We start from the raw sequence: 23,822 nt of genomic DNA, 5'->3' as shown, positions 1-23,822 counted from the left end.
ACTGCTGTGGGGCTAGGAGCGAGCGCTTTCACATCAGAGCAGCAAAGCAGCACAAGACAAAGCAAAGGGGTGGCAAGCCCAGCGGTACAGTATGTGTCCAGCGTGGGCCCCATGCCCAGCACCCAGAGGAGTGGGGGATGACGTCAGGGACTGATTTTTTTCCAGGGTGTCCGGGAAAGATCTCACCAAGAAGGTCACGTGGGAGCAGACCTGAAGGAGGACGAGGGAAAGCCAGATAGGTGAGCTTCCTGGGAGGTGGCAACAGACAGTGCAAAGGCCCTGGGGCAGGTACATGTGTGGAGGAACTAGGAAGAGGCTACTCAAGTGGAGAGAGTCGGGAATAAGGAGGCCCAAGCACACAAGGCTTGGAGAGCACGACTCCAGTTGTTCGCGTTCTGTTTGATGTTACATTTTACAAAACTGTGGTAGAATGTGTATAACGTACAATTTATCATTCTAACCATCTGTAAGTGTACGGATTGGCAGCACTCAGTATATCCTGTCATCACGTAGCCCTCACACTTCCTACCTCCTGAACCCTTTTCATTTGGTAAGGCGGAAACTCCTTACACCCACTCAATCATAACTCCCATTTCTGCCTCTTCTATCCCCTGGCAGGTGCCAGTCTTTCTGCCTGTAGCTTTGACTATTTCGAGTTTTTTCGGGGGGTGTTTTTTTTTTTTTTTTTTTTTTTTTTTTTTTTTTTTTGACAGCCTGACTATGTAGCCCAGGTTGGCCTCGAACTCATGGAGATCCTCCTGTCTCAGCCTACCAAGTACTGGGCTTACAGGCATTCACCACCCAACCCAGCAGCCTGATAATTTTGGGATCTCTCTGTCCTTTTGTGGCTGCCCTGTTCTACTTGGCATAGAGTCTGCAAGTTTCATTCACACTGCATGTGTTAGAGCTGCCTTTTTTTTTGTAGTCTGAATTTTACATACATATAAATCTTACCTTCTTTTATCTCTGGTGATGCACTCTAAGACTCCCAGTGGAAAGAATCTGTGGATCTTACCAAATCCTCCTGTATACAATATTTTTTTCTTGGGTCTATACACCTGAGATAGATTTAAATTTAATTGATAAATTTGGCACAGACGTTAACAACTAACCTTAGGACAATGGTAGAGGGGAATTGAATGCATGTGAATCTTTCTCTCTTGAAAAGCCCAGAAACCACGGAGAGGGGACCTGGGACAAAACCTGTTTTGTTTACCTCTGCTTTTGTTACGGACGCTTGATTGCTTCCACCTATGATGCTATTGGGAAGGGAGCTGTCGTGAATACAGACACAGACACCTCCTTGCCTCCTTCTTTTAATTCTTTTGCCTGCACACCCAGAAGTAGAATCGCGGCATTATATGGTAATGATATGTTTGTTCGCTTAGTAATTGTATTTTTAATTCCAAGAGCAACTACTGTACTGTTTTCCATGCACCTGTACCACGTTTGACTTCCCACCAACAGTACCCTCAGGTTCTAATTGGTCTGCATCTGTGCCAATATTTGTAATTTTATGTTTTATTTTGTTCGCAGCAGTGGGGATTAAATCCAAGCCTGACAACATTGGATTATATCCCCAGCCTTTTTAAAAAAATGTAAGAGAATGCCAGGCATGGTGACACACGCCTGAAACCCCAGCCCTTGGGAGGCTGAGGCAGGAGGATTACTGAGAGTTTGAAGCCAGCCTGGGCTACATAGTGAGTTCAAGGCCAGCCTGGAATATACAGTGAGACCCTATACTGCAAAACCTGTCTCAAAAACAAACAAGAAAACAACAAAAAAATTGTCGAGAGAAGTCTTGCTAAATTGCCCAGGCTGGTCTCGAACTTGCAGTCCTCCTGCCTCAGCCTACTGAATGCTGTGATTAATAGGTATATGCCTTGGCACTTGGCCATTTTGTTTTTAAAAGTAGCCACCTACTGAGTATGAAGTGTATGTTATTATGGCCCTGACTTGCATATTCCTCACGATCAGTGACGTCCAGCTTCCTTTTCTAGGTTTTGCAATGTACTGTATATTCCCCAGATGAAATATTTCATTAAAGGGCCGGGGATTTAGCTCAGTGGTTCTGCTGCCTGCCTGGCAAGTGCAAGGTCCTGAGTTTGAGCCCCAGTTACCCCCTAAAAAACATTTTATTAAAGCTTCCTCTTTGGCCTGTTTTGCTTTGGGGGGTGTGGGGAATTGAACTACGGGCCTCTCTCACGTAAAGCGCACAAGATACCCCTGACCTGTGTTCCAGCACCTACGCTCACTCTAAATGTCATCTCACGGTAGCGGCTCACTAAGCTGATAGCCAAATAACTACTTGAGCATTTCTAAGGTCTAACGCATATTCAGAAGGGGGCACTAGTACAGTGCCGAGTGGAGTCCCAATTGTCTCTGCATCAAGAAGCATCTAAGAGCTGGGGGCGGGGGGAGAGCAGAGAGGCAGCTATTGCTGTGGCCCAGACCTGGCGGCCTCAGCTTGGATGAAGGCAGAGGTGCCTCGGTGAGGGAGATGTTGGATCTGGGAAGTTGTTGAAATCTTGTGGCTAAAGGATTGCATGATGTGGGCACGAAAAAGGGGTCAAGAGTGACACCTAACCGGCTGAGGTGTCGCATGCCCGTATCCTAGCACTCGGGAGGCTGAGGCAGGAGGATTGCCATGAGTTTGAGGCCAGGAGACCCTGTGTCAAAAACAAACAAACAGAAAATGACAAAACAAAACAAAAGCAAGAAAACACCTAGATGTCTGACTTGAGCATCTGGAAGGATGCAAGTGGCAGGTGCAGAGATAGAAAAGGCAGGGCTGGGTGTGGTGGCGCACACCTGTACTTCCGGTCCCCCAGGAGGCTGAGGCAGGACGGTTGCAAGATCAAGTCCAATCTGAGCAACTTTAGTGAGACCCTTTCTCAAAATACAAGATTAAAAAAGGGCCAGGATGTAGCTCAGTGTGAAGGCCCCGGGTTCAATCTCCTGCACTGCAGGAAGAAAAAGGAGAAGTGGAGAAGGTGACGGGGGTGGGGGCAGCGTTCGGTGGCTGGTGCATCGCAGCTGGGATGTGCTATGTTCGCTTTGCCGCTGGGACGTCCGAGTGGGGTGGAAGGGGCGGTTGCTGGACACCCGGAGGCTGTGAGCCTAGCGCGAGGCGGAGGAGGGGGCGCGAGGTGTCGGCCGGCAAGGCGGAGAGGCAGAGCCGCACACCGGAGCCTGGGGAAGATGGTGCACAGCCGGTCCGCCTCTCTTCCTCCTCCTCCTCCTTTCTCTCTCTCTTTCTTTTGTTTTTTTTTTGGTACCAGGAATCAGTGAAACCACTGAGCTAAATCCCCGGCCCATTTTCTTTCTTGTGCATCTACATAGTTGTCTCTATGTTGCCTCTTGGTCAACAAAACTTAAAATTTCTTTTTTTTTCTTGAGACAGGGTCTTGCTTTGTAGTCCAGGCTGGCCTCAGACTCTCAGCATCCTCCTGCCTCAGCTGCCTGAGTGCTGGGATTGCAGGCGTGTGCCACTACACCTGGCAAAAATTTAAAATATTGGGCCGGGGATTTAGCTCTGCAGTTCCACCGCGACTAGAAAGCGCGAGGCCCCGAGTTCGATCCCCAGTACCCCCCAAAATTAAAATTACAATATTTCTATCTAGCTCTTTACAGAGGGTTTGCCAGTCTCTGGGCTCTCCTACAGGAAACGTTTGTTGTCATTATTATGTTATTATTACCATTGACACAGTTCTAAGCATTAGGTGCCAGGGACCCGGCCCTGGGTCCCTAAAGTTATGAAACAGGTATTAGCTGTTCCATGCGTGAGTGAACCAATTGCCTGCAGACTCGGGGCTTGGGCAGGTGGTTGACTTTGGGGGTTCTTTCACTGCGCAGCACTTCCCGGAGAGGGCGGCCCGGCTGGGAGTCCACGCCAGGGATGACGCTGGAGTCGGAGTCAAGAGAAACCCTGGAAACGTTAACCGGGCGCGGGCAGAGCCACCGCGGACCTAGGACATCCCAGAGTGACGCCGGAAGCCCCGAGGGCTAGAATACACCTCCGCGACATTCTTCTAGGGACTGGAAAGGATGGGGCGAGGGAGGAAGGGAGAAGACCGTGGGGAGCTGGTCCTCTGGGGAGAGTTGTGGAAAGAGCGGTGTTCGCTGAGTCCCACTTGGGTTCGACACCGTGCTGGGGCCCAGCGGGTGACCCGTCTTCGGGGACTCGTCCGCCTCCACCGCCGGCCTGGGGCCAGCACCCAGGGGAGTCCGCCGTCGACACAGAAACAGTGCAAATGGCCACACCGACGTCCCAGGAGAGCACAGGGCAGGGTGACACAAGAGGACTTCGGGTGTCGCTCGGGGATGCAGGGGTGACGTGCAGACACATACGGTGCCCTACGAAAGCAGGGTCCGGGAGAAAAACCGTGTGATCGCCTCACTCGACACAGAGAAAGCCCTCGACAAAATTCAGCATCATTTTGTGACAGAAAAGGTGAAGGAACCGGGGACCGGAGGAGCAAACTTCAACACAACCACAGCCACACTGAAAACTATGGAGCAGGTTTATACTTTCCAAAAAAATGATCCCAGCCACACAGCGTTCTGCTGCCAGCGCCCTTCCAAACAGCCCCCTGCTCTGAACGCATGGATCCCTCACTCCTGCCCCCTCGGAAGCTGATCCAGTCCTCACTTCGCGCCTTCAGCTGCGCTGTCCTGACTGCCTCAGGGTCCCGAATGGACTCAAAGCGTCTTCTCTCCGTGGTCGTTTTGACATTGGCCAAGACCAGACGTCACATCTATTGTGAAGGAGGCGCACGAGGGTAACAGTTGTGCAGAGTCGCCATGCTGTGGAGAACTATGCAAAGTGCCAGGGACAAAGGGTAAGTGTGTCTGGAGTGTGTCAAGGGGACCACTTTGATGAGGGTTCATAGTAACGCATCTTTTACTGTAAGATGTTTTCTTAGGTGGGCATGGTGGTGTGCCCCTGTAATTACAGCACTCGGGAGGCTGAGGCAGGAGGATCACCATGAATTGGAGGCCAGCCTGAACTGAATTACATAGTGAGACCCCGTCTCACACAAACAAACGGACAAAAGTATCTGTTGAGCAGATCTCACATATGCACCTTCCGCTGAAGACAGACATCATTATACATCCAAATGAGACGTAGGACAACACCTTTCTTTCCCATTCAGACCCCTGAGCGCTGGAATCTGTAGACATTTACACACATTTACAAGTATTCCAGACTAGGAGGACAGGGACCCCGAGGTTGTACCTGCTTTTCCTGGCCCTCAGTCTATTTCTATAGAAGATACATTCTTTTCATTTGCAAAAAAGGATTCAAAATAGAGGCAAAACTGATGACCCTCAGAAGCTATCTTTCAAACACAAGAAAACCCAAGAACAGGGCGGCTGTGATTTGAATGACAGCAACCACAAAGGCACGGAGCTGAAACAAACAGAACAGTCACAGAGCAGCCACCTCGGGATTGATAAAGCTGAGCTGAAAACAAGAAAAACTTGCTTTTGGCGCCACCAAAAAGGAAAGCCAGATACAGTGCCTTCCTCTCTGTAACTGAAGCTATTTAGTACCTTCTAGTAGATTTCCATACTGATATGTTGAAAGAGAAATACAAGGGACAATATGACAATCTTTTACTTTCCTATTCTTTTCAGATTTTTAAATGTTTTCTATTCTTTTATGTGCCAGTTGATTTTAAAAAAAAAGCCTAATAATGTGGAGCAAAGCTAACAACAAACTTACCCACTAGCAAGGCATGGTGGCACACTTGCTAGTAATTCCAGCACTAGGGAGGCTGAAGCAGGAGGGTTGCTGTGAGTTCAAGGCCAACCTGGGCCACATAGGCCAGTCTGAACTACAAAGTGAGACTGTCTTAAAAAACAGAATGAAACCCAAAAAATGTATCACTAGCTGTTTACAAGCCACCTGTCACTGTATTTGCTAAAATTAATAAACTTACACTTGTGATATTTGTTTACTCTTAGGAAAAAGTAACAGTAACAGCAATGCGATTGGGGGCCGCCTGCGTTGGGGCTTTCACGGCAGATGCTCCAAGCTGAGAGCTGTGCAGCTAAGGGAAGAAAGCTTAGGAACCAGAAACAGCGTGGGGCTCGAGGCCGGCATGAGCATGGAAAAACCAGAAATGAGGCCAATGAGGCTACCTGGGCGTAGCCATAAGTGAGGAGTTACAAGGCCCTCGGGGCTCTGTCTTGCCGGGCCTGGTGCAGGGCAGTGGCGCGGCCGCTCCGACCTGGGGAAAGCCTTCCTCACCTCCGTGGAGCAGGCCGGGTGGACGCCACTCAGTGTCCTGCCCAGGGCGCTGCATGAACGCAGCTCCCACCTGCCCCTTCCAGGGCCTCTGCCTGAGGGGAGGGTTAACAGGGAAAGGCAGGCTCCGTTCTGCTCGTCTCTAATGCGGCATGGACCGGTGCTAGAACCCCAAGGAGATGCAGGCCCTTGGTCAAAAGGACAGACTTTCGAGAGGGTGGCAGCTGAGCATCCAACCGAGGCTGAGATCTTCCCAAGTGACCCAGTAACTGCCAGGACGGCAGCCAAAACTGTCCCGGACTTGGCCCCAGGACCCAGAGAGGGTGAACCCGTCCCTGTAGCACCCTGCCATGCAGGCAGGGAGGCGGGCAGCGTGTCGCCTTCGGCCAGGCCCTGCTCCTCCTGACCCGGGCGTGCTGTCCCCGACACTGGGGCTCCCAGGCTGACTCCCCCGAGCCTCCCACTCCCCTGGGCCCCCACTTCACAGGGGCTCCTGTGTGTGCTGCCACTCGGGAGCATGAAACCAAGAGCCCTCTAGGAACGAGGACAAAGTCATCCTTGTCCTACATACTGCAAAGTGTGTTTCCAGGTTTGTTCCTGGGAGCCCGCTCTGCGGGTGCGGAGATGGGGCGCGGCCTCCCGACCCCGCTTACCGTTTCCGCAGGGGTTCTGCACCCTGGACTTTGTGGGACTCACATCTTTATTTCTCTCCTGCCTGGAACCGCGTCTCTTTCACTTCCAGCTCCCGGCCCTGAGAGCTGGGTTGAGCGCCCTCTCTGCTCAGGGTGCCACCGGGTGGGATCGGTGAGGACCGCGGGCTTTGCGGGAGCTGCGGGGTGCAGCAGGGACTGAGAGACGCTGACCCGGGGTGATTGGGGAGCAGGGAGTCACCCCTCGGCGTCTCCCCAAAGGGGTGGGTCACCCTCCCCCGTGTACCGACTCCCCAGACGCTGACGTTCGCCATCCGAGAGCCCGCACCTCCTCCTCCCGGGAACTTCACACGTCTCTAGGTGACTTCGTTGTTGTTGTAGCGGGGATCGAACTTGGGACTTGTGCTTACGAGGCAGGCGGCGGAATCTGGGTGACTTCTAATCCCTGATTCAGAGTAGCGGCTGCCTAAGTAGCTGTAGACTGTGTTCCTTTAGGAACAATGGCCAGAAAACAAGCCTGTGCCTGTTCAGCGGAGTTTCAGTGTTTTCAGTCTATTTTATTTTAGCGTGGCGCTGGGGATTCAACCAGGCCGGAGCTAGAGCAGCCGAAACCCCGAGGAAGAGGAGAGGACCCAGCCCTGGGGCCGAGACGGAGGAGGAGCGGTGGACCTGTGTGCTTACTACTGCCTCGGCGCTGCTGGGAGAGGCCTGCGACATTTAGGGTCAGAGTTGGGAGACCCTGAGGGCCGGGGTGACCCTGACGTCGTTATCCATGGGGATAAACTGGATCCCAGCTACTAAGGAGGCTGAGGTGGGAGGATTGTATGTTTGAGCACAGCTTGGGTGACTCAGGGAGACCTTGTCTCAAAATCAAAATAAATAAAAGGGTAGGAAATGCGCCTCAGAGCAGAGCGTCCCTGGGCTCCCTAGGTTTGATCCTGGGTTGGTCTTGAGCGGTGGGAGCACAGCTTTCTCTGGGAGGAGAGAAACACTGCTGTGCAAAGATCCCCGGTGCTCAGTCTCCTGCTTCTTTTGAGTCTCTTTATTCTGTCCCTTGATCGCCCCAAAAGTCACATTCTCCTCCTCCTCTTTTCAGGTCCTCTCCCTGCCCCAGACCCTTTGCACCTGCTGCTGTCCCTGCCTGAGATGCTGCGCTTCCCTGACCCTGCTCTTGACGCCTGCTCACCTCTCTCCCAGACGGGGTCAGGTCCCCGCTCTCCGACAGCATTTAGCAGTGGTGGTTCTGCCTTACCTGTGAGGTTATTTAACTAAGATCGCTTCTGCAGACTGTGGGTGCCTCTCGAATCGTAGCCACATCTACCTTATTCAAACATCGCCATTGCCTCCTGGCCTGGCAAGTGCAAGGTCCCGAGTTCAATCCTCGGTACCAAAGACAAAAACAGACAAACAAAAATCAACCGCGCCCAGACAAGCACTGCACACTGCGGCCTCAAACCTTGATCTTCCACACGAGCCAGGGCACTGATTCTCTTTCCAGGAACAACCTTCCCTTCCGGAGTCGGCAGAGCGGGGAGGTCACGCGCGTCCTCGGAGTCAGACTGGACGCCTGACTACAACCTGAGAGTGAGGTGGCCCTGGTCAAGGTGGCCTCACCTCGCATCTGCAAAATGGGAATAATCCGCCTCGCTGTGTGATGAGGAAGATGCGTGCAACTGCGCCACGCGAAAGGCTAGAACCACGGCACAGGCCGAGGTGAGCTCCTCTTGTCCAACGCCGGGCTTTGTGCCAAACTCTTACTGATTTCCCACACTGAACGCCCAGAGATTTCTCGACCGGGGCTCTGGGGCGCCTGAGTCTTCGTGATCCTCTCAGGAAGGACACTGGAAGGTCTTTGCACACGTCCGGCCTGAACTGGGGGCGAGACCTTCTCTGAGGCCCCGATGCTTTCGCGGCAGCCCGCGGACGCAGAAGGGAAGCGCGGTCAGCCGGGACATCTCGGGAGCCCCGCGGGTCGGGGGCTGAATTTATTGGCTTCAGTGCCAGCTGCCCCGCGGGTCACGAGATGTCCCTTTTGTCCTGACGTCAGTGAAGAGCGGCTCTTCGGCGAGATCTGTCCACTGAGCACATTTGCTGGGAACATCTTGGCTTCATTACATTTATGAGTTTTAAAAGCATGTAAAATATTTTATGTGGTTCTTGCAAAAGGCTAACGGCATAAATAACCAGCGGGGAGAGGATGATTTTCAAGGCGCGGGGCCCGCCCGCTGGCAGGCCCAGCCCGGGGCTTGCTGAGTGTGTGCCTCTTCCGGTCCACGCCGCCCGGGCCCCTCCTGGGACCCGTGGGAACCGCCTCCCCTGCGTCCCGTAGGGTTTGGGAGCAGGGGTGAGGGACAGAGGGACTGGGGGGTTGGATTCTGGACGCCCTGGCCGGCCGTCGAGGCTTCTGTGTCCCCCGTGTGAAGGCCACAGCTCCTGTCGCGTGGCCCCTTCCCTGGATGCCCTCCAGTTTCTGTTCTCCATGCCCTCCTGCGCCTGCCTCGGCCCTGCAGAGTCCTCACCCCCCTGGTTTCTCTGCCTCTGCCCGCACCTTTGGCAACACATCCTTTATTAAACTCGCCTCAGTTACCCTGCCTGAATGAGCCTTCTCCTCATTGGGAAGCCCAGATGTCTAGGGTTAGCCATAGCACGCTAGTATTAGATATCAAAACCTTCTTTGAAGAACCCGAGCCTTTTTTGCAGTGGCTTCTTGGTTCGATGGGAGGATAGAGAGGCCAAGCTGAAGTTGTAGCCAGTAGACAAATATTTAAGATCTACCTGGTGCCTTGCACATGCCAGGAACTAGAGAGACGAGTGAAGCACAATCAACCATCGAGGAATGTTCGGATAGTTCCATTAGAAGTCATTCCGGAGAAGCCGGGCGTGGTGGCCCATGCCTGTAATCCCAGCACTCAGGAGGCTGAGGCAGGAGGATTCTGGCAAGTTTGAGTCCAGCTCAGATTACACAATGAAGAGGATTTAACCCATAACAGGGCCCAGGCTGGGTCTGCTTGGGAAAGTTATTTGCATGGCTCAGTATTTCCATTTCATCATCTAGAAAATGGGGATAAGCTAGGTACCATGGTACACACCTGTAACACCGGCCATTTAGGGGGCCAGGAAAAAAAAAAAAAGGAAAGATTAAAAGGACCACGGGGTGGGGATGTTGCTTGGAGGTCCTTGGGTTCAATCCCTGACAGTACAAAAACAAAACAGAAATGAATCAAAATAGACTATAAAAGGACTGGGGTGGGGGTGAGTCGTGGAAGAACACTTGCCTCGTATGTACCAGGCCCTGGGTTGCACCCCCAGTACTGCAAAAGGAAACAGAAAACACAAAAAGGGTAATATTGCCAGGATCACCTCAGGGCTTAGGGGAAGCTGCTGGTGGTGGAGAGAGCTTAGCTGGGCCCTGGGCTGGGCCAGCGCTGTGGCTGTGAGGCGTCTCCCCCCCTCCCCGACAGCTGCGGGCCCTCAGTTTCCCTACGCAGCGGTTCCTCTCCCGTCCCCTCTAATGAGATGACAGCTCTGTGACCGTGGGTCTGGGCCTCCAGGCACCACTGTTTCCCGGGCCAGAGAGCGAGCTCTCCGAGCCTGGTGGCCTCTTCCCATCCCCCATCAGCCCACCCCAGCGCTGGGTGGGTGCTGCTCTCGCTGCCTTCTCTACAAATCAAACTTCGGGTGGGGCCGGGGAGCTTTCCACATCTGGTCCTATAAATCCGAGTCCCAGCCTGGACAACTTAGTGAGACCCTGCCTCAAAATACAAAAAGAAAAAGAAAAAATGGTCGAGGAGGTAGCTCAGTGCCAAGGCCTTGGGTTCAAGCCCCAGTAGCGCAAAACCAAAACCAAAACCAACACAAACAAGGGTCCCAGATCACATCATGGCTTCCCTTACTTGATGGTCCTACTGGGTGGAAATCCACACCTCTCTTGGGCTTCAGAGCTGGGCTGCTCCTTGGTCCTCAGGTTCTGGCTATGTGGGCCTCTGGCTTCTCTCCCCACAAAACAAGTAGGCGCAGCCTCCGGGCCTTTGCATACGCTGTTCCCTCTGCCTGGAACGGCCTTCCTAGGGCTGTGGCTCCCTCTCAAGTCATCTGGTTTGGTCTCCAACAAAAGCTCTGCCTTCCTCGAGGTTTCCTCCGCCCGCCTCCCCGGCACTGGCAGCTGTCCTGCCCTTCGACGCCTAATTGCATCTGCTTGTACTCCTGTCCTTGCAGCACTTAGGATCCTCAGGAGAGAGCACAGTGCGCCCCTGCCATTACAATGTAATTCATTCTCTGCAGTGTCTGGGAAGCCGAGGCCTCTCAGCAGGCATTCAGTAAATCTCACGGTGTGGGGAAGGCAAATACAAAGCCCATGGGCTGTGTCTCTGTCACTGTTCTCCTTGCTGAGGCCAAATACTTGACATCCTCAAGTTAAAGGAGGAAAGGTTTCATTCAGCTCCATCTGTAGAGGTTTCAGTCCATAGTCTGTGGCTCCAAGGCCGGGAGCAGAAACAGTCCACGGCAGGGCGGGCAGGAGGCGGCAGCAGCAGCAGCAGCCGCAGTGAGCAGCCTTCCCTGGCTCCCTTTCTAGTCCATCCAGGCTCCTTTCTCTCCCTTCCTCCTCCTGCTTGAACAAAACCACCAGCTGAGGAGAGAATCAGAGTGCCAAAGAGGTCATCAAGATTGCTGCTTGGTGGCTAGGTGTGGTGGTGCATACCTGTAATCCCAGCACTCGGAGGCTGAGGCAGGAGGACCACAAGTTCAAGCCTCTCAATTTGATGAGATACTAACTCAAGAAGGGGCCAGGGATGTAGCTCAGTGCAAAGCCCCTGAATTCAATCCCCAATACTGCGAACAAACAAACACAAAATAAAAGTTCTTGTTTTGTGCTGGCTGTAGGCTGCAGTGAGATACACCTGTAATCCCAGGACTATGGGAAGCGGAGGCAGGTATGCTGCCCAGTTTGAGGCCAGCTTGGGCAACTTTGCAAGACAGTCTCAAAGTAAAACGGGCTGAGCTTGTGCTCAATGGTAGAGGGCTTGCCTAGCAGGCAGGAAACTCTGGGTTCAATCTTCTGCACCGAAAAAAGAAGAAAAAGAAGAAAATCATGCTTCAGGGCCAGGGCCTGAGGCTGGGAATCCATGGGGATCCGCAGTGGCAGGCTGGGCTCCTCCACGGAGCGTGGGGGCCTGGGGAGCAGAGCCCGCAGGGTGGACGCTGGAACATTTCGAGGCCTTTCAGCCCGTCAATAAAATAAGTGACCACTGCCCAGTATCTGCAGCCACTCAGGGGAAATAAAGCCGTGTGCTTATAAAGAATTTCCATAAACATTTCTGAGGATGTGCATCAGGGTAATCTCGGGATGTGCATTAACCTAAACAGGGGCAGTAGAAACACAGGACCTGCGGAGGGCAGGACAAATGGCTCAGGTCCCTCTTCCCCAGCCCGCGGCTCCCCCAAGGAGCCCCCGGGTGACTCTACAGGACACGAAGGAAGCCTGTCACCTCCTAACGGGGGTCTGCTATGGTGAAAGATTTGCGACTTGGTAAAAAGAACTCTGCGGGGCACTCGCTGGTGCTGATTTGCTGAAGGCAGCGGGAACTGGGGAGAGCAGCGCCTCCCGGCCTGGCCTGTGTGGTTTGTGTGCGTGCACGGTCTCACACGGGCAGGTCCTCCCACAGCCTCAGCACGCAGGGGTGGGATCCTGGGACTAACAATTGCTCTCCCTCATCTCCATCTCAAACCTCACTTCCCGTCTCACAGGGAGATGCTTTTTTTTTTTTTTTTGAGACAAGGTCCGCTGTAGCTCACGCTGGCCTCTCACACAGGGATGATCCTCTTGCTTCAGCCTCCTGAGACCTGGGATGACAAGCACACGTCACCAAGCCAGGCATCAGCTGCTGTGTTTTATCTTTATTTTTGCATGATGGGGATTGAATCTAGGACCTCATATACGTCAGGCCACCATTAAACCAAACCCCTAGCGCACTACTGTTTATTTTTTTTTGGTATCTGGAATCAGACTTAGGACGTTGCGCTTGCCAAGCAGGCGTGATGCCACTGAGCTAAATCTCCAGCCCACTATGGTGTATTTTTGAGCTCTGTCAATCTACTTTTTTGGGGGGGGCCTGAGACAGGGTCTCACTATGTAGTTGAGACTGACCTGGAACTCACTATGTAGCCCAGGCTGTTCACCAACTCACAGCGATCCTCCTGCCTCAGCCTCCTGATAGGATCATAGGCATGCATCTCTATGCCCAGTTTAAGATAAATTTTTTTTTCCACAAAGAACATTTGGTGGGGAGGGGAGCCAGGAAAAAAAAATATGCTTAAATATCTTAGATATCATTGCAAAATAAATAACATTTAAAATCTTTGCACTGGGTGTGGCGGCACACGCATGTGATCTCGCCCGAGAAGCTGCTCACTGCCTCTTCAAGGCCATCCTGGGCTACAAAGTGAGTGCAAGGCCAGGTTAAACTACACCAGAAGACCCTATCTCAAAAAAAAAAAAAAAAAAAATCTTTGAGACGCAGAATTACATATAATCCAAGAGCATTTCTCAGTAGAGTACAGGAGCTTGCCTCATTTTATTATTTACTTATTCATTTATTTTTGTTTTTGTTTTTTGAGACAGGGGCTCACTATGTAGTGAGACTGACCTGGAACTCACTATATAGCCCAGGCTGGTCTCGAACTCAAGGCGATCCTCCTGCCTCAGCCTCCTGAGCGCTGGGATTCCAGGAGTGCGTGACCACACCTGGCTTGCCTCATTTATTTAATGGAATACCATGGGACAATGGGATTACATCAAAGAATGGGGAAGCTGATATGAAGCCATTTTCAAAATGCATAATTAAGAGATAAAAGGAGTGGTAAGAAAAAAATTGTGCACAGTGTACCACTGTGTGTGGGAGAGCTGGAGGCGGGTAAACATCCATCTCCCTGTTTGTTTGTACCTCCAGGGGTCATCTACCAGGACTCACAGGATTTACTGGGAAGGCAGGGAGGGGCAGAGCTGGGTGCAGGAGAGGGAGGAGTATCCACTGTGCTCATTCTTTTCAGTTTTTGGATCATAGAAATGTTTTGCTTTTCAAATTTTTGAACTATTTTCAAAAACTTTTTTTTCAAAAACTTCTATGGTGATATAAATGTAAAAGTTTAAAAAAATTGTAATATAGCCAGGCATGGTGGCACATGTCTGTAAACCCAGCACTCAGGAGGCTGAGGCAGGAGGATCGCTGTGAATTCAAGATCAGCCTGGGCTACATAGGGAGTTTGAGGTCAGCCTGGGCTACAGGCTGAGTCCAAGACCAGCCTGGACTACACAGTGAGACCCTGCCTCCAAAGAAAAAAAATTGTAAAGCAAAAGAATAAGTTAATAAATAATTAGAAACCAAAAAGCTTTTAGAAATGCAAGGGCAAAATGTCTCAAAAGTTTTAAAGTGGCACGACCTCGCTTTTAAAATATTAGCTGCCAAGTAGGTTGGAGCAAAGATCAAAATGTTGGTGAACTTGACCCTTCAATTATTTTTGCTAACTGTGTGGAGATCATCTTCATCAATAGCAGCTAATAGAACCTGGGCATGGTGGTGTAAACCTGTAGTTCCAGCTCTCAGGAGGCTGAGGCAGGAGGAGCGCCACAAGTTGGAGACCAGCCTGGGCTACACAGGGAGCTCAAGGCCAGCCTGAACTATGTAGCAAGATGCTGTCTCAGAAAAACAACAGAAAAGCAGCCAAGGGCTGGGGATTTAGCTCAGTGGCTCCAACACCTGCCTCAAAATCACAAGGACCTGAGTTCAATCCCTAGTTAAAAAACAAAACCAAAAAAACAGAAAAGTAGCCAATCAGATCTCTCCACCCTTTCTGCTTGCTGTGATATAATTTGCACGTCTAGCATGTGGTAACTCCTCCGGGAAGACCCAGTGTATTAACTACTACGTGGAAGGCCCAGTACCACAGGGGGGCCCAGCAGGCTAGCTCCACGCTGTTCAAACTTGAACTCAAAACATCTGGGGAAAAGCTAAACTCAGGGATCTGTTTTTGTTTGGTTCTGTTTTGCTTTCCCATAGATCTGGATTCCATTAGTCAATGAGTCTTTACTGAGCACTTACTATGTGCCAGGCCCAGGGAGGGAGCGTCCGGGCTCCAGAGGGAAGGAAGCTCTTGCTCTCTCAGGTATTGATGATGCAACCTCCAGGCCCTGACAGCGAGTCCACCCCATGCCTCTGCCTCCTCCTAGCGCCGCTGGGACCTCAGGCCCAGTCCTAGGCTCTGGGCAGTGACTATAAAACACCATGGAAAGAAGCTGGACGATGGCCTGGGTCCTCCTCATAGTTTAGGGGTGGGCATTTTAGTGCCGAGCTAATGCTGTTAAAAATCAAACTGCTAGCTGGGCGTGGTGGCGCACACCTATAATCTCAGCACTCGGGAGGCTGAGGCAGGAGGATGGCTGTGAGTTCGAGACCAGCCTGGGCTACATAGTGAGTTCCAGGTCAGTCTCAACTACATAGTGAGACCCTGTCTCAAAAAAACCACAAAACCAAACAAAAAACCAAACTGCTGCCCCCTCTGCAGCCTGAAGCCGCTAAGCCACGTCAGGCTTCCTTCCATTGACTCCGGATGGGAGCAGCTGGGTGTCCTTCATCCTCCCGGGGCTGACCTGGGGTTCGGGTCAGGGACAGGAGACTGGGAGGCGGCGCTGTGCTGTCCTGGGCCCTGGAGGTGTGGGGTGTGGGCAGGGTGGGTGCTAGGGGCCCTGAGGGAGCGCCCCCTCCCCTGCACAGGTGACCAGTCACATTAAGTCCTCAACTGCAGAAAGGTCTGGACGGGCCTGTTTGTTTTTCTCTTTGCTGATAAAAATGTTCCCTGGATACCCAGATAAATGGAAGCCTCTATTTTCACCCAAGAAGTCAACTGTGTTGGGAAACTCGGTCTGTTGCATTTCTGCATTGGAGCTCAGGGCCAGGAAGACGAACGGAGCGATCAGAAATGGTTCTCAGGGAATTTCAGGCTTGATTTCATTAGCAAATAAAAATGCTTCCCACATCGCCATGAGCCCTTTGCAGTGGGAGAAGCAGTCTGGGGAGGTCTGAGGCTCCCCAGGTTCCTAACTAGTTAAGGGGACACACACCGCTCAGCACGGCCACATTTCCTCCTGAGGGACCTGGCCACAGCTGGGGAACAGTCAGTAGATCTGAACTCAAACAGAACAGATCATCGAAGAAGCAAAGTCAGCCGGGCGTGGTGGCGCACGCCTGTGATTCCAGCACTTGGGAGGCTGAGGCAGGAAGGTTGCTGTGACGTTGAGGCCAGCCTGAATTTTGACCTGCAGTATCCGATACAATGTAGGCATGCGTAGAGTTGTTACACTGTATTATTTAGGGGATAAGCACAAGAAAGCAGTCTGTCCGCGGTGAGCACAAGTGCCATTTCCTTCCTGTATATTTTGGATCTGAGGTTGGTGGAATCCGTGGGTGTGGAACCCCCTAGTGTGGCTGACTACCTAGGTCCGTGAATGAAAAAGGTCTGGGGTCAGGCACATTAGCTGCCCTTAGCGGTTAATTTTGAGGAGAAGAAAAGATTTAGAGAATGTGGCGGTAAAGGGTAGATGGGGCTGGGAATTTGAAGAGGACGCTTTCATTGTATCAGAGACACGTGCAGACTTTTTGCTTTCATCTACAGAAGGAATTTGTTCATGTATTACTTGAGTAACTTAAATTTATTTTATTGTTTAATATGTTTTTGAGACAAGATCTCACTCTGTAGTTCAGGCTGGTCCTGAACTCATGGCAATCCTCCTGCCTCAGCCTCCCCAGTGTTCAAACTACAGGAGTGTGCCACCGTGCCGGGCTAAGTAATTTCAATTTAAATCCCAAGGTAGTAGAAAGCAGAAGGCGTGGCTGGGCTGGGTGTAGTGCAGTGGCAGCCTGCGGCTAGCAAGATCCCTGGCACCGCAAAACAAAAAGCACCAAAACCAAACAAAGCATCGGTCCCCCCACTTGGCACTGAGGCACAACCTGGCTCCCAGCTGGGTGTGGGGAGAGGTTCTCAGAGCTCCTCACCCAGAAACGGTTCCACACCGAGGACAGGAGCTCGGGATTGCAGAAGATTGGAGCCACTCAGACGCCTGGGTGGGGAATGATAGTGAGGAAGAGGGATGTTTACTGTGGAACTTCGTGAGCCCGAGAGGGGTCTAGAAAGAGGAGCAGAGCATGTGAATTTCAACTCGACAGCACACGCCTGTCATCCCAGCATGCAGGAGGCTGAGGCAGGAGGATTGCGTGAGTTCCCGGCCAGCCTGGGCTTCATTGTGAGACTCTGTCTCAGGAAGAAAAATGACGTGGGTACAATGCAGCTCTGAACGTGATGCTACCCAAGCTGTTTTAAGAAGTCACACTTGACCGTGTGAAGGGAACGAGCTGGTGGTGACAGCACAGTGGCGAGGAGCGGGTACCACCTGTTATACTTGGTGATTATCTGGGACGCTGCGACGTCACCTGGGCAAGCTTTACCACAACAAGGACAAAACAGAGCCTGGAGACTCCCACGTTTCTGTTGTCACCACCAACTCCCCATAGATCAGCTTTTTTTTTTTCTTTCTTTCTTTTCTTAAAGGTTCCATGAACTTTTCAAAGTGCACCGAAATGAAAAGTAACATTTCTTTAATTTTGCTCCCTTACCTCCCAAACAATAACACTTCCACCCCAGGGGAATGGCCGGGAAAGAGCTGTTTCCAGCCTCCTCCCCACCACCCTGGATGATTCAAATAAAAGAATAACAGCAGACAAGGGCGGCCGGCCAGGAAGAGTAGGTGAGGCGTAGGGAGGCGCGGATCGGGGTCCAGGCTGGGGAGAGACAGGAGTCTTCAGGACGCAACCTCAGTCATTTTCAAACTGTGTAAGCCGGAGCTGCCTGGTTAGGTAGTAATTTTCTTATCTTTCTCAAGCTTTCCGGAGATCTGAATTATGCATAACGAAAAAAAGCAAAGCAAGGAAAACAGGATGGAAAATCGTGCTGGCTTAGGTGGCTCGGAGCCGCTGAGGGAGGGTCCGAGTTGCGGTTCCTAAAGAGAAGTGGGACAAAGGGCTTTTGTTTGGCAATCACCGCGAGCTGCTGTATCTTAGCATACAATGGGGAGCTTAATAAAAGAGACTCCCAGAAGCCGAGATGGTTATCCAGCAGCAGGCAGGAGGAGCCGGACAGAGGGCCTGCGAGGACGCGGGGACCGGGAACCCCTCTCTGGGTTCCGCACCCAGCACCCAGCGTCTGCAAACGGGCAGCTTCTCCGGCTCCCGTGACCGCCCCCCTTGCGGTCTGTGCTAAAGGACTGGCAGCTTCGTGTTTGTTATCATTTGCATACGGCTTACACTGCTACACTGTAACATACAGATAGCGTATGTTCCTTTGTGTATGTACGTGCGTTTATGTGTGTGCTGTACACAGCATACCATGAAGCCATCCGGCTTTTCAGTGAAAACATGGAAGGGGCCAGGTGTGGTGGCCCACGCCTGTAATCCAGCTCTTGGGAGGCTGAGGCAGGAGGATTCCTGTAGTTGTGAGGCCAGCCTGGGCTACATAATTAGACCTTGTCTCAAAAAAAAAAAGGTGGGGGGCTGGGGATTTGGCTCAGTGGTTCTGCCCCCTGCCTTGCAAGCACAAGGGCCAGAGTTTGATCCCTGGTACCTCCCCCAAAGGAAGGTGGAAGGTCATACGCTTCCAAATTCAGAAGCACAGCACAGCACTTGCTTGGCACACAGAGGCCTACATTTGATTCCCGGCACTGAAAGAAAGAAAAAGAAAAACATCCCAAAAGTCAAAACAATAACAACAAAAGCCAACCTTGAGCATCAGCCACTTCTGGCTCTCAGAGACTTCACCTGAATGACCTCCCTCCCGCGGTTAGAGTGGATGGTAACTGCCCGTTTCCAAAGGTTTCCATGAGACAAAGCTTGGAAGACACAGGGTGGCGGGCAGCGTGACGGTCCCTCTGGGAAGTAACATTAAAACACCTCCGTCCTGCAAGCCAGGAGCGCTACTCCCAGGAAGCTGGCGCAGGGGCTGTATAAACCTGGGCTCTCTTTTCAAACTCTGACTTTCTCCTGTAAAAAGAGAACAAAAAACTCACCATGCCAGGCATGGAGGGAGGTGCACGCCCATCACCCTAGCTACTTGGGAGGCTGAGGCAGGAGGACGGCACAGTCAAACCCAGAATGAGCAACTCAGCAACTTACTGAGATCCCCACCTCAAAAGAAAAAAGAAAATGGGCTGAGGACACAGCTCCGTGCAAAGCCCTGGGTTCAACCCCCAAAACAAAACAAAACAGTCCTCACAAACATGCTCTGAGACAGCGTCAGAACCTCAGACTTGGTGGTCGCAAAGTTTAGGGAGCAATTCAGAAAAGAAGGGAGGGAGGGAGGGCGGAAGGTTCGTTCCAACTCAAGTTACAACCTAAGTGAACTCCACAAACCTTGGGCCAAGCGAATGAAGTCAGCAGAGACCATACACGTGATTCCACATCTACTAAGTGGCCAGAAATAGGCAAAGCTACAGAGACAAAAAGTAAACGAACGGTTAGCTGGGTGCGGAAATTAGAAATGAGTGCTGAATGTGGGCTTGGCTCTTCAGGGTGAAGAAAATGTTCCGAAATGGATGGTTGTAAGGTCACAATGACTACGAACACGCTAGAGACCACCTTTGTACACTTCACATGTGTGTGTGCATTAGGGATTGAACCGAGGGCCAGGGCCTTTGACACAACAGAAGTCTTCACCACTGAGCTAACCCAAACCTTAAATTGTATACTTTAAATAGGTGAGCTGTAGGTGTGTAAGCTGTCACTGAAGCAGTAAAACAGATCTTAAGGCATTTCCTTTTTACTCATGTACCCAGGCTGGCCTTAAACTGGAGACCTTCCTGCCTCAGCCTCCTGAGTGCTGGGATTACAGAGGCGAAGTATTTTGTTCTCAGGATTTAAAGACTCCTGGAAGCCACTGCAAACGCCACTTAGTCCCTGCCACATTTTGCAGATGTTTACAAGTCTTGTTTCTCTCGCTCCTGCAAAGCTCTTGCACCTCTGACTGGAGCACCTTGCTGTCCAGGAAACCCCCGAAGCCCAGGCAGAGCCACCCCCGGCTTCCCGGAAGGAGCCATGTGCTGTCCGATTTCTTTCGCTGTTTATCTCCAAACCACTGTGTGGTTTCTCCGTGCTACTCTGGCCCCAGCGCCTAAGGCGAGGGGGCCGCGGGTGGCACTGGTGTCCAGGTGTGGCGTCGGTGTCAGGTCTCGTCTCCCACCGTCCCCAATACCCTGCCCAGCTCGGGGCTCAGGGCGTGGTCCCTGCAGGGTTTCAAATGCACCTCTGGGTCGGGGTGGCGAGATTCCTGACCTTGGCATTACAGGGAAAATACAAAGTAAATCACTGTGAGCTCTTTTTTCCAGAGTAACAGATACCAGGCAGTCTGGTCCCCGCTTTGAGACTGGGTCTCGCTCTGCGGCCCAGGCTGGCCTCGAACTCGCAGCGGCTGCCGCGCCAGGCGTACGCGGCCCCGAAACAGTGTGGGGTGCAGTGGATCAAGCATCCTTGGGTAAACTGAGGCCGCACCTGCGTCCCACCTACCGGGTACCTGGCTGGAAAGGTGCCCTGCAGACCCCAGAGCGGTATCTGACGCGTGGTGTCGCGTGTGCCAAGCTGAATTCTCTCATGAAGCGGCGAGCTGTCACTGCTGATTCGGGAGCCGGCTCAGAAGCGGAAGAAAGAGCTGCTCTCCTGTGTCCTGGACGTACTGATGGAGTGAGAACCACAGAAAGTCTTAATTTGGGGCCACCTTGGACAATTTCATATATAAACCAATATAATCTATAAGTACTGTGCATGCTTTTTTCTTTTCTTTTTCTTTTTTGAGACAGGGTCTCACCATGTAGTAAAGACTGGCCTTGAACTCACTAATAGCCCAGGCTGGCCTTGAACTCAGAGCGATCCTCCTGCCTCAGCCTCCTGATACTGGATGTGTTTTCTTAAACTTTTAACCAATTCCTTTTTTTGGTACTGGAGATCAAACATGGAACCTTGAGCTTGCTAGGCAGGCAGCAGAACCACTGAGCTAAATCCCTGGCTTAAACTTTTTATTTTGAGGTCAGTTAAGATAATTTTGAGGTTAGTTAAGATTCATATACACTTGCCACAAGTTTTTTTTTTTGGGGGGGACACAGTGGAGTAAGCCTGTAATCCAGCTACTTGGGAGGCTGAGGCAGAGAAGTACAAGTTCCAGGCCAGCCCAAACAATTTACTTTGTCTCAAAATAAAATAAAAGCTGGAGATGCAGTTTAGTGCTCCTGGACTCAATCCTTAGTCCTGAGGCTGGAGTGGGGAGATACAGAGACACCCACAAAGATGCACTCTTTTCCTAGTGCTTTTTTGAGACAAGGTGTCATGGTGTAGTTCAGGCTGGCCTTGAACATAGCTTGAGTTGACCTCCAACTTGTGGAGATCCTCCTGCCTCAGCCTCTTGAGTTCTGGGACTGCAGGGGTGGACCACCTCACCTGGCCCGCTATGGTAATATTTTAGAAAACTGTCACTATCAGGATGTTGGTGTTAATACAGCGGAGATACAGAATAATTTCACCACAAGGGTCCTTTTTACAGCTCAACCTACTTCTCTCTAGCTCCCCTGAACCCCCGCAACCACTCATTTGTCCTGTATTCCTGTAGTCTTTTCTGAGTACTGGAGATCGAATCTAGGGCCTCCGCACTGAACTAGATCCTCTGCCACCTTTGTTTTTCATTTGAGACAGGGTCTTCCTAAGTAGTCCAGGTTGGGCTGGAATTTGTGATCCTCCTGCCTCAGCCTCCCAGAGTGCAGTGATTATACCATGCCCAGCTACATTTCTATGGTCTTGGCATGTGTATATATAAGAAGTCTGGCATGAGGAAGTAACCGCTTGAGCTAAAGCCGACCCTTTGGCATGTCTATAAATGGAATCGCACTGTGGGACCCTTTGGGATTGGCATTTGCATTCAACATAATGCCCTGGAGATTCATCCTGGTTGCCATGGTGTCAATGGCACATTCCTTTTGTACTGCTGAGTAGTATTCCTCAGCATGGACGTACCACAGTGTATTTAACCACTCTGCTCTTAAAGAATGTGCTGTATTGTATCCGGCTTAAGGCTCTTATGAATAAAGCTGCTCCAAACATTGTGCACAGGTATTTGTCTGAATAGAAGCTTTCATTTCCGTAGGAGAAATGTGTAAGAATACAACTGCCGGCTAAGGAGCAAGTTACCGGGGATTGAACTTCCGTCCTTGTGCAGCAGAACCACTGAGCTAAATCCCCAGCCCATTTCACTGTTTTAAGATGACTGCTGAACTGTTTTTGAGAATGGCTGTAATGTGTGACAATCCCACCAGTGATGCATGGGTGATCTACTGTTTCTGTCCCTGCCACAGCATCCCGGGTAGCCACCCCCACCCCAGTGACATTTCCTTGGGGTCCTCACTGTTTCTTGGGTGCGCAGTGATGTTGAATATCTTTTCACGTGCTTATTTTTTGCCCTCTGTGCCTCCTGTGTGAAACCTCTGTCTCTTGCCCGTTTTACAATCCGGTATGTTTTCCTTTTCTGCAGCACTAACAATTTAAGCCAGGGCCCCCTGTGTGCTAGGTCCATGTTCCTCTACCAAGCCACACCCACGGCCCAGGGAGCCTGACTGGAGAGCTCATTGTGTTTCACAGAGCAAAAGCTTATAACCTCTTTTTTTGGTGGAGTACTGGGGATCGAACTCAGAACCTCACACGTTCTAAGCAAGTGCTCTGCCACTGAGCTACAATCCCAGCCCTTTTTGATTTTGCGACAGGGTTTTGCCAAATCCCTTTATTATCCAGGCTGGGCTCAACACTGTAATCCTCCCGCTAGGTATGGTGGTTCACACGTGGAATCCCAGCACTCAGGAGGCTGAGGCAGGAGGATTGCTGTGAGTTCGAGACCAGCCTGGGCTACATAGTGAGTTCCAGTTCAGTCTCAACTACATAGTGAGACCCTATCTCAAACCACCCCCCAAAAAAAATTTGGAGAGGTAGTTTTTTTTAGACAGAATCTCCCTATGTAGCCCAGGCTGGCCTCAAACTCATGGTAATCCTCCTGCCTCAGCCTCCTGAGTGCTGGGATTACAGGTGTGTGCCACCATTCCTGACTACTGAAAATATTTTGTTTGTTGTTGTTGTTGTTGTTGTTGTTGTTATCATTATTATTATTTTGTACTGGGGATCGAACTCAGGACCTTGCACTTGTGAGGGAGGTGGCGGAACTACTGAGCTATATCTCTGGCCCTTGAAAATATTTTAAAAAGATAAAAAGGTTATGAGATTGTGAGAAATGTTTTATTATTTAAATCATAAAATATATTAGTAAGCCAAAAGAATGTTGTACTGTTAAAGAGTAAACGCAGCCTGATAGAAGAAGACAAAATGAAGCCAGAAAATAACAAATATCCGCCAGGCTGTGCAGAAATGAGAACTTTTGCACTAAGTCGATGGCGGGAAAGTAAAACGGTTCAGCCACAGTGCAAAGCACTTTGGTGGTTCCTCAAAAAGCTAAGCACAGAATGACTGCGAGCCAGCAATTCTACTCCTACGTTTACACTCACAAGAATCAGAGCAGGGGCTCCACACTGTGCCCACGGTGTTCCCATTCACAAATGCCAGGCACGTAGGTGACTAACGACCGGATGAGCAAAACGAAGCGCAGAGAAACCTCGGACTGCGAGTAACTTGTTTCGCGAGCGCCCTGCAAGGTGAGCAGACATCGCTCATCAATTCTAAGTGGAGACGCGAGCGACGTCGTGCGATGCGAGCAGTCCGTGACCACAGCCGAGCCAGCCGTGGCTCCCCCGTTGTGGGCGACCGTCTCCCAACAGCAAGAGGTTATGGAGGAGATCT

The 23,822-nt window shown here is 51.3% G+C and overlaps 1 pseudogene; it reads left to right on the top strand.

Annotated features, from left to right (window-relative positions):
* The first annotated feature begins 5,026 nt into the window (after positions 1–5,026).
* Positions 5,027–8,886, top strand: LOC104858153 (annotated as a pseudogene).
* Positions 8,887–23,822: the final 14,936 nt, after the last annotated feature.

This window comes from Fukomys damarensis, unplaced genomic scaffold (assembly GCF_012274545.1).
Source record: "Fukomys damarensis isolate Sample0158 unplaced genomic scaffold, DMR_v1.0_HiC HiC_scaffold_22, whole genome shotgun sequence".
Taxonomy (NCBI): domain Eukaryota; kingdom Metazoa; phylum Chordata; class Mammalia; order Rodentia; family Bathyergidae; genus Fukomys; species Fukomys damarensis.
This window is presented reverse-complemented; position numbering and strand designations above follow the sequence as displayed.